Source organism: Gossypium arboreum, chromosome 3 (genome assembly GCF_025698485.1).
Source record: "Gossypium arboreum isolate Shixiya-1 chromosome 3, ASM2569848v2, whole genome shotgun sequence".
NCBI lineage: Eukaryota > Viridiplantae > Streptophyta > Magnoliopsida > Malvales > Malvaceae > Gossypium > Gossypium arboreum.
The window spans coordinates 47,133,416-47,148,848 of NC_069072.1; the positions used below are offsets into that span (position 1 = coordinate 47,133,416).

The 15,433-nt window shown below is 35.5% G+C and overlaps 1 non-coding gene across 1 annotated transcript; it reads left to right on the forward strand.

The window, feature by feature from the left end:
• The first annotated feature begins 390 nt into the window (after positions 1-390).
• Positions 391-497, forward strand: LOC128290838 (small nucleolar RNA R71). Its single transcript, XR_008280623.1, has one exon. It is a non-coding gene; the product is annotated as a small nucleolar RNA R71 (small nucleolar RNA).
• Positions 498-15,433: the final 14,936 nt, after the last annotated feature.

Consider the following 15,433-nt stretch of genomic DNA (forward strand, 5'->3'; position numbering starts at 1 on the left):
AAGTTATTGTTACCCATATAGTTGACTTGTTCCTCTTCGGTTGTAGGATTGAAGGATTGATATTCTGTATGCACACCTCCTCCACTTGAGTCACACCTCATTACTAGATGTACCTGCGTAGAACTAAGAAAACCATCAATCTTTTTATTGATAAGTTCTACTTGATTTGACAGCATAGTAACTAAGTCGACGTTATAAACGCCGCCTGTTTTTGTTGGCTTAGTCCTCATGACTTGCCACTGATAATTATTCAGTGACATTTCTTCAATGAATTCATAAGCCTTTTCAGGTGTTTTGTTGTTGATGGTTCCTCCAGCAGCTCCGTCAATCATCTGCCTTATTGAGGGATTCACCCCATTGTAAAACGTTTGAACTTGCAGCCATAGAGGTAACCCATGCTGAGGGCACCTTCGTAATAGATCCTTGTATCTCTCCCATGCATCGTAGAGTGTTTCTAAGTCCATCTTCACAAAAGAAGAAATATCATTACGTAACTTAGCCGTTTTGGCCGGTGGAAAATATTTTAGTAGAAACTTTTCGGTCATTTGTTCCCAAGTAGTGATGGACCCTCGTGGTAACGAGTTCAACCACTGTTTAGCTTTGTTTCTCAGTCAGAAAGGGAACAATCGAAGGTGAATGGCATCGCCAAAAACACCATTAATTTTGAAAGTGTCGCAAAACTCCAAAAAATTTGCCAAGTGAGTGTTGGGATCCTCATCCTGCAAACCATCAAACTGAACAAACTGCTGTATCATCTGAATTGTGTTAGGTTTCAGTTCGAAATTATTTACAGCAATAGCAGGTCTAACTATACTAGATTCAGTTCCTGTTAAAGAAGGTTTAGCATAGTCATACATAGTGCGTGGAGCAAGATTTTGATTAGCCGCAATTGCAGGTGGTAGCTGATTGCCTTGGTTTTCAGCCATCTCCTTGGTTGAAGGTTGAGTATCGTCTTCTTGTTCGTTCTCTGTGTATCTTAAGCTTCGCCTTATTTCTCTTTAGTTTCTACGAATTGTGTGATCGATTTCTTCGTCAAAAAGTAATGGTCCTGACGGGTTTCTTCTAGTCATAAACTAGGAAAACCTGCCAAGAGAAACAAAAAGTAAATTAATTAGTAATAATTAAATTGCAAGAAAAAATAAATGGCTAAAGTAATAAAAATTGAGTGTTCCTAATATTTTAGTTCCCCGGCAACGGCGCCAAAAACTTGATCGCGAGGTTTTGTGATAGGTTTCAAATATTTATAATTACTCGTTCTTGAACTAGCTATTATCACGATATAAGCAAGTGTACCTATCGAACAGTAGTGTAGTTTTAGCAAGACTAGATTGTCGAACCCAAAGGAACTAAAAGTACTAGTAATGACTGTCCTTTTATTATCTAGCCTAAGAATAAAAGGGGTTTTATTTGTTTTAATTAACTAATTATCTAAACTAAGAACGCACAGAGAAAAGAATTGGGGATTGCTTTTGGGAAAATCGATTGATTTGAGACAATACCTAAGGAAAAATCCACCTAGACTTTATTTGTTATTCTGGCTCCGAATCGGACGATTTATTCACTCAACTTGTTCTGTAAAGATCCCTAAGTTATATTATTATCCCTATTCAAGACTAATAACATCTAATCCCTAGATTGAATAACCAAGACTTTTCTCTAATTACCACTTTAGGTTTGCATTAACTCGATCTATGGATCCCCTTATTAGGTTTCACCCTAATCCGAAAAAATCTTGTCACCCAATTTCTAGGCGCGCAATCAACTCCGCTTAATTATGACAAAAGTACTCTTAGACAGGGTCTATTCCTCCTCTAAATAAGAGCATCTCTTGAATCAGTATCCTGGGATATCAAAACAAGAATTAAGAACACATAATTAAGAACAAGTTAAATATTTATCATACGATTCAAAAAGTAATAACAAGATTCGTCTTAGGTTTCATTCCCCTTAGGTATTTAGGGGATTTAGTTCATAACTAATAAGAAACATTTTCGAAGAACAAAGAATACAAAACATAAAGAAAACCCAAAACTCCTGAAGGGAAATTAGCGACAGATCTTCATTGTTGATGATGAATTCGGCTTTTAAAATGGATCAATCGGCTTCTTTGGGGGTAATTCCTTACCCCCTTCTCAGTCTCCCTTTTTCTCCTCTTATAGGGTGTATTTATAGGCTTTGGACTGCCTAGAAGCGCTCAAAAGTGACCTTTCCCAAATTGGACTTAACTTGGGCTCAGCAAAGACACACTCGTGTTCGATTACCTCAGGCGTTGTTTGAGCTTGTTAGAATGGCTCGGGCGTGTGCTATACCCATGTGAGTCGTGCTCCAATTCTGCCAGATTGACACGGCCGTGTGGTCTGCCCGTGTGAGGTGGTCCAGGCCGTGTTGATTTCGTACTTTGGCCCATTTTCTCCATTTTTGGCCAGTTTCTCTTTCCTTTCACTCTCCTATGCTCTCTTAAGTATAAAACATGAAATTAAAGCATTAGGAGCATTGAATTCACCAATTCTAATGAGAAATCATCCATAAAATGCATTAAACATGGGGTAAAAATATGTATAATTTATGGTTTATCAATTGCTTAAGCCGTGTGACTCACACGGGCCAATAGCGACCATGTTGAATTGGTCACATGGGCATGTTGCCTTTCCATAAGGGCGTGTGCCCTGTTTTGAAGACAAATTTTCTATAGATGCCTTAAGGACCCAGATTGAGCCCAAATAGTATCCAATGGTTGATTTGGGACTCGTAGGCCTATGATAAGAAGTTTAAAATAGAAATTGAAAAAGTTTTAAATTGAATAGAGTTTGTTGACTCGAAAATATATGAAAACTTGAGTTTAAAGTTTGGTAATGCCTCGTATCCCGTCCCGATGAACGGTACGGGTGTGGGGTGTTACAACAGTTAATTTATGTCATTTATTATTTATTTCTGAAAGTCAATCACAACCAATCATAATGTCCCTCATATGGGTCCTCGAGGTCCAAAATACATATTAGAATCGAGTCAGGACTAAATCGAAAACACAGAAAATTTTTTACGAAATTTCAAAATTTATCTTAGGTGCAGGGAACACATGCCCTTGTGGGTAGGCCTTGTAGCTTACATGGTCAAGTGACACACCCGTGTCTTAGGCCGTATGGGCATTCGATGTAAGGCATATAGCCATGTTCCAGCCCGTGTCCTTACCAGTGTAACTCTCTAACGTGGGTTACACGGCCTGCCACACACCTGTGTGCTAGACCGTGTGGACAATTTAATTTTCAAAAATTAGGTGCAGGGGTTACACGGCTAGGACACATGCCCATGTGTTGGGCTGTATGTCTCACATGGCTGAGACACACGCTTGTGTCTCTACCCGTGTGCTCAATTTTGAGCATTCTGTTTCTCTAATTTGAAGATACAGGGGACACACGACCAAACAACATGCCTGTGCGCATGGCCGTGTGTCACACACGGTTGAGACACACACCCATGTGTCTGCCCATGTGGACAGAATAAGGCTATTTTCCAAGCCTTATTTCTCACCTTTTTTACCTTACACCTACATGAACACTTGAATGTATTCACTAACCAATTCAAGGCATATAAATCAATCTAATGATCAAGTTTTATGCATGACACATTTACTCATGCTTCCAAGTATCATATTTACATTAAAATTATATACTTACCCAACCTTAATTGCATCTAATATATTAAACCAAACACATTCATATAATAAATATAATAAACCCCATGCATAAGTATGCATTAAATTTACTATCACTAGCCATTTCAATGGCTAGTTATAACTAAAACATTTACATGCCCTCATTTATTATCATTAGCCTATACATGCTATTAAACCAAGGTAAGATTCCCATTTATACCAAAATGAGCTGGAGGATAGTGTGATGATGCTCCAACCAATCTCCAATCTTTACAAGCTTCCGAGTACTATAAAACAAATGAAAGAAAACCTAGTAAGCATTTGATGCTTAGTAAGTTCGTATAAAAGGAATTTCACTTTCCAATCATGTTTATTTAAAATAAGTATATCAATAACAAGCATCCCAAAAAAATTAGCCATTTGCCTAATCACATACACTCAATCAAGCAAGTTAGTCATAAATTTTCTAAATACTTTTCAAATAATAATGATGATGAGCTCATTAGGTAATAACTTTCATATACATAATCCTTTCATATTGTATTTTCACATAACTCATACATTTCCATAACATGTCATCTCAAGTTCAGTGTAGACATGTTAAAACATTATGCATTGAATTTATTTGAAATATCGATGGATACATCAGTAGTACACTTAAAGTGTACAAAACTGTAAATTTGTCAATTCGTATTTAGGGGTACCCAATTAGGGCACATAATCAGGTAGCACTCTCTCGAGCCATGTAACAAGATGCTCATGTGAGCCATGTATCAGGAAGCTTATCCGGGCTAAACAGGAAACTCATAAGATTTATGTGAGCCATGTATCAGGAAGCTTATCCAGGCTAAACAGGAAACTCATAAAAGTTTTAACTAAGAAGCTCATTGAGCTTAACAGGTAACTCTGAAGAATTATTATCAAGGAGCTCCAGATAGCTATTTAATAGGAAGTTCAAGTGAGATATAACAGGATGCTCATAATGAGCTGCACTTGTGTCCGCAATATATGTAGGATCACGACCGATCATATAACAGGATGCTCACAAAGAGCTGCAACAGTCCACAACACATGCAGGATCACTACCGATCAGGATGCTCACAAGAACCATATAACAGGAATGCTTGAAAAAACTTTTAACATGATGTTTGTCTGAGCTATAGTGTCCACAACATATGCAAGACTAAAATCAATATGAGAAAATACTGTATCATCGCATTTCATTATTCAAATGGGACTTATCATTTATCGAACAGCATCGAGTGTGTGACTAATTTCATATATTAAAAATTTATGCAATTCACACAAATACAACATGAAATTCAAACATAGTAATATACATAATTTGTTAACTTACCTCGACACTTGTTCGTGTATGAAAATCTACTAATCCAACACCTTTTCTTTTCCTCGATCTAACTCTTTATTTGATCTTTCTGGATCCAATTAACCTTTGCTTGATTTCCTTTCTCTTTCCTAGGGTTTCCATGTATTTTGAGGAAGAATATGATAATTATAATATGGTATTTCTATTTAATTATTATATCATCCTTTATTTTTCCTACATTCCAATTTAGTCCTTTTCTTTTTCTCATTTTCCATGGATGATTTATCATAAATATCTACTAAGTTTTTTTAATGGTCTAATTACAATATAAGGACCATAAGTTTTGAATTTCATAGCTATTTGATATTTATAGCTACTAGAACTCAACTTTATCATTTTATGCAATTTGGTCCTTTTCACAATTAAACATTAAATTGGTAAAATTTTCTTAATGAAATTTTTGTAACAACCCAATTTGGGTCTAGTCGGAACAATGGTTTCAGGACCACAAATTCAACGTAAAAAACTTATATTTATTCTATTTTTATGGTCTACAGTTTTATGGAATGATTTCATAAAATTTTCGTTCAAAAATTTTGACGTTTGGGCAGTCAATTTTGTCAAAAGGACTAAATTGCAAATAGTGCAAAACTTGAGTTCTATAAGCTAGAGTTATCTAATTGTTATGAAATTTTAAATTGGAGGTCCTTAAATGGTAATTAGACCATTGGTTAAGTTAGTGGACAAAAATGGACATGGTTACGTATGTTTCTAAAGTTTTTCATTAAGGGCATTTAAGTAATTTGGTAATTAAATGAATTAAAAAGCCAATTTTTGTCCATCTTCATCCCATGGCTGAATTTTACAAGAAGAAACCATGGCTAGGTTTTTCAAGCTTCCAAGCTCGATTGTAAGTCCGTTCTAGCCCTGTTTTTAATAATTTTTATATTTTTGAAATCCCTATAACATGATCTATCTATTTCTACCACTAATTTAAGAGATAATCAAAGTCTAAAATTTTACCTATGATGGATATTTGTGTATTTTGATGTTAAATGGTAGAAAATGCTAAAATAGGTGTTAAAATGTGAATTAAAGAAAATAATGGGCTGCTATAAGCATGCATAATGTTTGGCTAGGCATGAGTATTGAAGAAATTGAGTACATTTCATTTTACGAGCCTAGTGACTAAAAGGTAAAAATGTGAAACTTTAGGGGTAAAAATGTAATTTTTGCCATAATGTGATTTTGGTCTGATTTGAATTGTATAATGATTAAATAATTTAAATGTGATATTATAGATCAAGAAAAATGAGGTTTAGAACCGAACGGGGGAAAAACAAGTATTTGACGGTTAGGTCCTTTTTGTCATTTTTATGTCGAGGTAAGTTCGTATGTTTAATAAGCATTAAATTTGTAACGCCCTGATTTTTGGGACTTTCGGAATTTCTGTGATTTTTGGTGAATCTTGATTTTTGTATGATCTGATTGTATAAATCATGTTTAAGAATGTTAGTGGGCCTCTAGAAGGCCCAAGTCTAAGTTAAAACCTAGTAGATTTAATAAATTTTGATTTTAAAAGAGAAGGGGGTTCTGGTGTGTTGGGCTTTTAAGATTAAATTGGTAGAATAGGCCACAAGAAGACCTATGGTAAAGTGGTAGGGTGACGCCACTGAGATGCTAAAAAGGTGGCGTGTGGAAGTCAAGGGGGAGCTAAGGTTTAAGTCACAAGGTAAGCAAATAAAGGTATTTTTTTTTATGAGCAGGAATGGTATGTGATGGAACTTAGGTGAAACTCTGTCAGGAAGAGTTTGAGTTGTTCAGGGGATTGAGTAAAGGAGGGACAAGGGGAGAAAATCAAGGAGTCTAAGTAGAAAGCAAGAGTTGGCCGTATAGGGGACTCTGTAAGTGAAAATTCGGCTAGGTCTCTTAATATTTGCAATCTCGGCATTTGGATTAGTGGTTGCTGAATTCTTTTTGTGCATTTTCGGGATTTGTTTATTCATTCTCCTATTTTATCAAAATAGGGTAAGGTACCTTAGGTTTTTCTCTTTTTCTTTCATTTGCTAGAAGCTGAAACCTACACCCTACACTTGTGCCGACTTTTGTAAGATAAAACTATCATCCTTTCTCTTCTTCAAAACTGAATTCTCTCATCTCCTCCCCTCTTCTTTTCTTTTTTCTTATTGACCCTCATCTTCTTCACCTTTGTTTTCCCTCAAAACCAAATACCTGCTGCTGATTTCTCTTTAGCCGAACCTATATCCTTCATATTTCTCTTCTTTTTTTCCTCATGAACCCTTATCAAAGCTGGCTAGCCGAACCTCCATTGAAGCCAAACCTCTCATCCTTTCTTTCAAACTGAAAATTTTCTACACTAAGGTACTTCAGAAACTGAATCTTTGATTAAACTTTTCTCTTCTTGTGCGGTGGTTGGATCTATATAGATCGGGAGTAGTGTCGTAACGTTTTAGGCAAGTGCTCGAATCTTTCATGAGTTACTCATGTTTTAAGGTAAAAGCTGAAATCCCTATCAACTAAGGGTGGGTAACATTTGGACTAAGGGCATATTGGCCTCTTTCTTTTGGTTTTGTATGCGCTAGTGTGGACAAGGTGGACATTCAGCAAGGGCTTTGAAGGCTAACACTGTTGGACATCTAGATCTAGTCCAAATTTCGGCTAAGGTAAGAACTTTAGGGCCTAAGGTGTTAATGGCCGAATATGGTAAGGATTTTAATACATGATAGTTATCGACTTGTATTCTAACATGTGGGTAACCGATTGTAGGATATCGTAAGGGGATCCCAGCGTCAATTTGACGCAAAATAAGAGTGTAAACGACACCCACTTATAGACTAGATCGGCAAAAGCTGAAAAGCCGAAATGCTGAAGAGCGGGCATTTTGTGAACTTGCGAGCGTGCGAGCGCTCGTGAGATAGTTTGTTTGTTAATCCTGGTAATCTCAAGCAGTAAGATTGTAGAGTGCGCAATTTCGTGCACTTCAGTATATTTGGGCTTAATGGGCCAAAATCGGGTTAATGGGCCAATGGGCCCAATTTGGTAAAAACGCTCTGTAAGTGTTTCTGTTAATACGTTAATGGCTATAATATGCATGAAAACCCTAAAATAGTAAATTTACTAAAATACCCCTAAGTATGAAAATTACCATTATACCCCTAGGTGTAAAGTGACCGTTATACCCCTAGGGTTAATTTTGACTGAAATGCATGATATTTTGATTCTGTATGTTGTATGCCATGACATGTATATCTGTTGCATGGGATATGGGTTAGATTGATGGAGGAAGCGTTCTTGTGGCTATGCCACAAATATCTGTTTCTGGTGGCTATGCCACAAATATCTGTTCTGGTGGCTCTGCCACAATATCTGTATCTGGTGACTCTGTCACAATATCTATCCTGGCAGCCATGCTGCAATTTCTGTGGTGTGTAGCAGATGGGTGGGTCGAGTTGTCTCCCCACATGGTGTAAGGTTGGTACGGGGGTGTATACGGATGGATATGGGTTGGGTTTTCTGCATACATGAAATATCTGTTCTGTATCTGTTATGGGCCTATGGGCTTCATTCTGAATTCTGTATAGGGCTAAGGCCCAACTTAATCTGTTTCTGTGGTTTGATCTGATTTGGACTATGGTTGGGTTATTTTACACACTGAGTTTTCCAAGCTCACCCCTTAATTTCATCCATGCAGGAAATCCCCAACCATAGTGGACTTGGAGCTGTAAGGGATTCGGAGTGGCCACATGTTCTGCAAATTCGGTTTTCTTCATGTGTTTTGATTAGCCTTTACTTACTTTAATTGTTTTGGATTTTAAGTTGTAATAAGGTCACTCGTAAATTTTATGGTTTTGTTAATTGTTTTACTTATACTGGATTTAAACTATTAGATTCAAGCTGTGTGGGTTTTTGTTCAAAATTAATAAACGATTTCAAAACACAACGAGCGTAATAAATGGATAACCTAAAGACTTAATTAATCGGTGTTTTTTTCTTAGTCAACAATTAACCATTGTTTTACAAAATTACCTTGATTACCATAAACAAAGAACACAACCAACCGTAAGTCAATGTGACGCGTCAGACTTGGTCATAACGTCTAGGCTGGGTTTGGGGCGTTACAAAATTATATATGTATGAATGCTTAATTGATATAATTGTGGTAAATGCTATATTATTGAAATGAAATGTGAATGCAATTGAGTACGATACTATGGAAATGATCGACAGAGATTTGATACAACGAAAGTCCCGGTTGAACCTTAAGAATAGATAGGATACAAATGTCATGACACCAGGGTTACTAAGATTACATGTGAGTCCATACTTGGGATATAGCATCGATACGAGACTTCGTGCAAGACCATAGTTGGGCTATTGGCATCGATATGAGATTTCATGTAAGACCATATCTGGGATATGGCGTTGGTATGGTACTGTATGTACGAGATTCCCAGGTATCCTTTAGTATTCCAAGTGGTTCAACGGGAAATTCAACGGGTATGTCAAAGAAGAGAAAAAGTATGTAAGTATTACGAATTGGTATAGGTATGTACGTAAGTTTATATGCATTGGCTTCATGAAATTGTGAGTTCATGATTTCCACGAGAATGATTTTGTGAAAACCTTGTGATTTTTAGCCTATACTTATGAAATTCATGATAAATTTGGTTGAGGATCATGTGATTGGCTTCAGGGCCAATTTAAGTTATGATATAGCATGTTTTATTCACACTAATTATGATTTATTGAATATGAGAAAAAGGAATGATTGGCATAATTGCCTATTAAAATGACTATGGAAGTATGGGAAGATATGAGCTTTAACAATTGAAAGATTTTTAAATATATGCTTGAAAAGTGAATACTCATAATTAATGTGTATGTTTCTTATGAGGTTTGAAATGATTGGTTGATTGTGGTAATCGATTATAATGAAGAGATTACGATTGTTAGGCTAAAGTCAAGACGTGTTAAATTATGCTTGCAAATTGATATAGCAAACAATGTGACTAAATAATTAATAACTAAGAGGTTTTTAGCAATTTATAATATTTTGTTTTGTATTTATATTGTTAGACTTGGTAAATGATTGGTAAGAGTTGCTTATTATGTTCATAAGGACCTACTAAGCTATATAGCTTACCCATCTTATTTTCCCATATCTTATAGGGTTATTAAGCTAGCCCGACTTGGAGATCGCCGGATATCCTATCACACTATCAAGCTATCATTTTGGGTAATGATGAATTCAAGTATTTTGAGTTTATGGCATGTATAGGGACTTAGTCTTTTGGTCATATGTTTCATTATGACTTTAGCCAATGTTGTAACACCCTTAACCCGTATTTGTCGCTGGACTAGGGTAAAAAGGTATTACCGGACATATCGGAACATTTCGCAATCATTTCAAAATCCAAAGTCATACATTGTCAAATCATAATCAAATACCAACATAAATTCCCTTTCTTAGGTCAACAAGACCTTAAACATGCATTAGGGAGAGGTCGAGACTGAACCGAACACATACAAAACTTTCATGAAACTTAACAATTTTTTATGTTGTAAAGGTCACACGCCTATGTGCCTCACACGGCTTTAGACACGCCTGTGTGTCTAAACTGTGGCAAAATAGGGCTTACATACTGACTTATACCACACGACTAAAGATATGCTCGTGTGCCTTGGCCGTAGTCGAAATTGACTTGGGTCACATGACTAACCACACGCCCGTGTGTCCAGCTCGTGTACCCTTCGAAATGGCCACATGCCTATATGCCAAGGGTGTGTGCCTCACACGGCTACCAGGCACGCCCGTGTGTCTAAGTTGTGCTCAATACTGACTTTAAAATGTAGGACTACCTCTAGGGACACACAGCCGTGTAACATGACCGTGTGTCGCACATGGCTGAGACACACGCCCGTGTCTCTGCCCGTGTGGACAAAAATAGGCCATTTGTAAAGCCAATTTTGCCACCCTTTTTGGGTCATAACTACAAGCATCAATTACACCATAATTTTAACCAATTTCAAACACAAAACATATATCACTTATTTCATATAATTACCAATCAATTTCATCCATATTATCCAAACTAAAACATACCAAAATCACTTACCAAACTTATCAAATTGACCATTTTTGCATTACATATCATATACCAAAATCAAACCATAAGTTCAACCATATTCAAGCCATATCACATGGCATGATATACCTATCTCAAAGCATACCACAATAATTCTAGCTTATATGTAACACCCTAACCCGTACCCGTCATCGGACTAGGGTTAAAGGCGTTACCTAACATTCCGAAACATTTAACATTCATTTCACAAATATCATCGCATCAAATGTCAAATATCAATACAAAGTCCCTTACATAGGTTATCGAGGCCTTAAACATGCTTCAAAAAAGGATCGGTACCAAAGTGAGCACATACAAAATTCTTCGAAACTTAAACAAATTTTCTAAGTTACAGAGGTTACACGCCCGTGTGAACAGGCCGTGTGCCTCACATGCCTTTAGACACGCCCATGTGTCTAGACCTTGTCAAATCAAAGCATACATACTGGCTTAATCACACGGCCACAAGACATGCCCGTGTCCCTTGGCTGTTGTCAAAACTGACTTGGGTCACATGGCTAGCCACACACCCATGTGCCTTGCCCGTGCTCAAGACTAACTTAAAATCATAGGGTACCCCAAAAGACACACAACCGTGCAACATGATAGTGTCTTGCACACGGCAGAGACACGCATGTGTCTTTGCCCATGTGGACAAAAATAGGCCATTTGAAAAGCCAATTTGCCACTTGATTTGGGTCAAACCTACAAGTATCAAACCAAGCACATTTGCACTATAATTTCAGCCAATTTCAATACCAAAAATTACATCATTCATGCCATAATATTGACAACAAATTCATATTTATAACACATACCAAAACATGTCATTCCATAAGTCAAAATAATACCAAAACATATGGTTTCAGAATATCTAATCATACAATTAAATCTCATGCCAAAACCTTACCAAATTCCATACTAGGCACATTACCAAAAACTTACCAAATTTACCAACTCTCTTGGCCATCCAAAACACTTCACATAGATAATATTGCATCATATAATTCATACCAAAAACTCATTTATAAATACAACCAAAACCAAGCCAAATCACATGGTTAGATTCACAACACATAATCAACTATTTCTAGCCTATACATGCCATACTTCCCGAATTTACACTTTCCAAAATGTACCAAAATAGAGCTTGATAGTGTGGTGATGATCCTCGACGATTCTTGACCTTTCGATAGCTACAAAATCTTTAAAACAATGCAAACACCCACAAAGTAAGCTTTCAAAAGCTTAGTAAGCCATATACGAATAAACTTAACAATTAACATCATTTCATTCATATAATTAAAGGAAAAATACATTCACTTAAACATATATCTCTTATGTTTCATTTGAACATAATTCACATATACATATCATAACTCATTCTCACAGTAACTCATGCTTAGATCATATATTTACCAAAGTACATATACTTACCTTTCATTCTCAAACATGGTATACAATTCAAATATACCAGAGTCGGATACAAATTCACATAATCATCTATTTTCTCTGAATGCCCATTGAACCGTTCGAAACCATAAGGATACGTAGATAGCTCGAAAAGCTCGTACAATGCCAACATCCTAGATGTGGTCTTACATGTAATCAAATATCGATGCCACTGTCCCAAACAGGGTCTTACACGAAATCAAATACGATGCCAATGTCCCAGGCATAGTCTTACATGTAAATTATAAGTCGATGCTAACGTCCCATATGTGGTCTTACATGAAAACACATATTGGATCCTATGTCATGACATATGTATCCTAACTATTCCTAGGGTTCGTACGAGACTTTTCGGACGTCGAAATTTTGTCAATACTTTCTCAGATATCTCATATTCAAGGCATAAAGCCATTTATCATTATTCAATAGCATATAAGCATAAAAAACCATTTCAAATGCATTTATTTGTATATAGACTTACCTCGTACAAATTTAGATAGACGGTTTCAGCTACTCGACGACTTTCGACTTTCCCCGATCTAATTTCGTTTTCTTTAATTCTTGATGTATATAAATTCAAATTTAACTTATTCAAACTCACATTCATACAAATCAATCCAAAAACACACATTTAGGGCATTTTACAAATTAGCCCTCACATTTTCACATTTTAACAATTTAGTCCCTAATTCATAAAATCACAAAATACACGAAATTTCTTTATACTTATATTTAGCTGAATATTCATGGCACTATACAAGTCCACACATTTCATTTATTTCACATTTTGGTCCCTCAATTTAAAAATTTCACAATTTATCCCATTTTACTCAAATTCATCAAAAATTCAAAGACAAAACTTAGTAATCTAATACATATCTTTCGTATGCTATCATCAAACTTCACAAAGCTCACATTATCAAAAATGGCATAACTCAAAATCATTAACAATTTCAGAAATTAGGACATGGGCTTGATAGTATACTAAGCAACGATCACAAAAAACGTAGAAATTATCAGAAATCGATAAAAAACACATACCTAATTGATGCTTGTAAGTGTCGAATGTTCAAAGCTCAAGAACCCTAATTTCTTTCTTCAATTTTTGGCAAGGATGATGATAATAACACCAAATTCATGTTTTTTTTTAATTAATTACTTAATAATACATCATTTACCATTTTGCCCATCATTAAAAATCATTCAAACATTAACATATAAGGCTATAATTGTCCACTTACCATGAAAATGGCATAATAACGACATAAGGACCTCATATTTAATAAGACAAATCAATTAAGTACTTTAACAAGTAGCAGGAAACTTTTACATATTATGCGATTAAGTCCTTTTAACAAATTGAGGACACAAACACTCAGATTTTCGTATGAAATTTTCACACATTCTAATTCACATATATTAAGCATAGAAAATAATATTTAAATATTTTTTGACTCAGATTTTTGGTCCCAAAACCACTATTCTGACTAGGGTCTAAACCGGATTGTTACACTATACATGGCATACTTTGATATATACATTTCCAAAAAGGGTACCAAAATAATGTTCGATAGGGTGGTGATGATCCTCGATGATCCCCGAGCTCCCAATAGCTTCGATAACTATAAAACAATAGAAAACACACACAAAGTAAGTTTTCAAAAGTTTAGTAAGCCATATACAAATAAACATATCACATAACACAATTCATTCATGTAACTCATAGCAAAATATAATCACTTATCCATAAGTCTCCTATTGCTCAATTGTTCATAATTCAATTACATATATCATAAGTCCATAATTGTAAAAATACTTACCTTTTATTCTCAACCATGTTATACGTTTCAAACGTACCTGAATTTGATACACATTCATATAGTTATTCGTTTCTTGGAATGCCAGTTGAACCTACGGAATCAAATAGGATATGCATATAGCTCAGAAAACTCGTACAATGCCAATGTCCCAGACATGCTCTTACATGTAATCAAATATCGGTGCCACTGTTCTAGACAGGGTCTTACATGAAATCAAATACGATGTCGATTTCTCAAACATGGTCTTACATGTAAATCTCAAATCAATGCCAGCGTCCCAAACGTGGTCTTACACGAAATCACAAATCGAAAATCCTATGTCATGACATATATATCCTAACTATTCCTATGGTTCGTACAGGACTTTTCGGACGTCGACACATTATCGGAACTTCTATGGATTTCATATATTCAGCTCCCATATCCATTCAACGCAATTCAAATATCATATAAGCAATAATAATTCAATTTAACACATTTATTTGTATATCGACTTACCTCGTACGAAAACGAACGACTATTAATGACTTTCGACTTTCCCCGATCTAATTTTGTTTTCTTTGGTTCTTAATCTAAACACATTCAAATTTAACTCTTTTATTCCACAAATCATTCTACTCAATTCATATACACATATTTAGGGCATTTTACAAATTACACGTCACATTTTCACATTTTAACACTTTAGTCCCTAATTCTCAAAATCACAAAATACACAATTTTTTTATACATATACTTGGCCAAATATTCACTTAGCTCATATAAGCCCATATATTTCATTTAATTCACATTTTAGTCCCTCAATTTCACATTTTCACAAATTAGTCCAAAATACTCAAATTCATCAAAAATTAAAAGACAAAACATATTAACCCAACACATATCTTTCATTTTCCATCAACTAACATCATAAAGCTCACAATTTCATCAATGACATAATTCAAATTCATCATCAAAATCAGAAACTTAGGCATGGGCTTGCTAGAACACAAAGCAACGATAAAAAAACGTAGAAATTATTAAAAACTGAGCAAAA